Here is a 1,535-nt window from a genome sequence, read left to right on the forward strand (position 1 = left end):
CCAGTCTCAGACTGATCTCTTTTCTCACTGTCTCCCTGGGTCCCACCTTTTGTCCTTAGTAGTTTAAATCCTCCCGAGCAGCTCTAGCAAATCTCCCGCCAATATATTAGTCCCCTTTCCAACTCGGGTGCAATCCGTCCTTCTTATACAGATCACTTCTACCCCTGAAGAGATTTCAATGATCCAAAAATGTGAATCCTTCTCCCCTGCACCAGCTTCTCAGCCACACCTTCATCTGCTCTATCCTCCTATTCCTACTCTCGCTAATTCATGGCACTGGGAATAATCCAGATATTACTACCCTTGAGGACCTCCTTTTTACATTCCTGCCTAAGTTCCTATATACTCTCCTCAGCATCTTCTCCTTTTCTTTTCCTATGTCATTAGTTCTAATGTGTACAATAACCTCCTGCTGGTTCCCATTCTCTTTTGAGAATATTCTGCACCCTCTCTGAGATCTCCTCAATCCTTGCTCCAGGGAGGCAACACACCGTTCTGATATCTCCCTGTCAGCCACAGAAACGTTTGTCTGTGCCTCTGACTAGAGTGTCCCCTGTCACAATCGATCGCTTGGAACCTGACGTACTCCTTGTTACAAAGGAATTAATGCAGATTTCATACCACACAACCTGATGGCAGGTATTCTCAATGTAAAAACTCACCACTTTGACCAAGCTTTTTCAATCGCCTCCCTTAATATCTCTTTCATTAAATTCAACTTACTTTTTTCTCAAGGCTGTGCTCTTGTGAAGTATCTTGGGCCATTTTGATCTGATAAGGAAGTCATATGAATGCGAGTTGTTGTTGGCTGGAGCCTGGGCCAGCTCCTCTCTCTCTATCTTGTCACACTGATGGAGGGAGGGAGGGAGAGAGAGAGACAGACATTCCCTCCTGCAATGCGGCAGTTAGATCACAGGCACAGCTCTGCTCCTGCTCTCCTGGCTGTGATGACCAGGTTGGGTGCTATTTCAATGCAGTGAACCTGCACCCAGTTAGAATCAGCTTGTGACTGCTCCTCATATGCCCCAGCTCCCAGGGGTGAAAGGTCAGTTTGTTAAATCACAGCCACATTGATCCGAAACTAGAACTGGGCTTCCCAAACTGGGAGATCACGAGCTCAGAGGCTGGGAATGTGGAGCTCTGATGGAGTTATGATAGCTGTACCCCTCTTCCCTCCCATCCCCACTCTGCCACACTCCCTACCCCACCTCCATAGGTCTCATAATCACTTTAAAGCCTCAAAAATGAGGTCATATTGGGAAAATGTTTGGGAAATGCTGAATGTCCAAGATGTCTCAGGTGCTACATGGCACCACCAGCAGAGGGAGCAGTTGCACCACATAATTAAGTGGTTTTCCAGCACAGCCAGTTGTTGCAGACTGTCTCTGATCAATCATTTCTGGCAGAGTTTAAAGTACCCAATATCTGTATAAAATAGATAACTGCTCCGGGAAAAGCAGTTACCTTGACCACCAATGAACACAAGCACTTTCAGAATTACATTCAAAGGCTGTTTTAAAGGAAGAACACACATT

This window comes from Rhincodon typus, chromosome 23 (genome assembly GCF_021869965.1).
Source record: "Rhincodon typus isolate 14 chromosome 23, sRhiTyp1.1, whole genome shotgun sequence".
NCBI lineage: Eukaryota > Metazoa > Chordata > Chondrichthyes > Orectolobiformes > Rhincodontidae > Rhincodon > Rhincodon typus.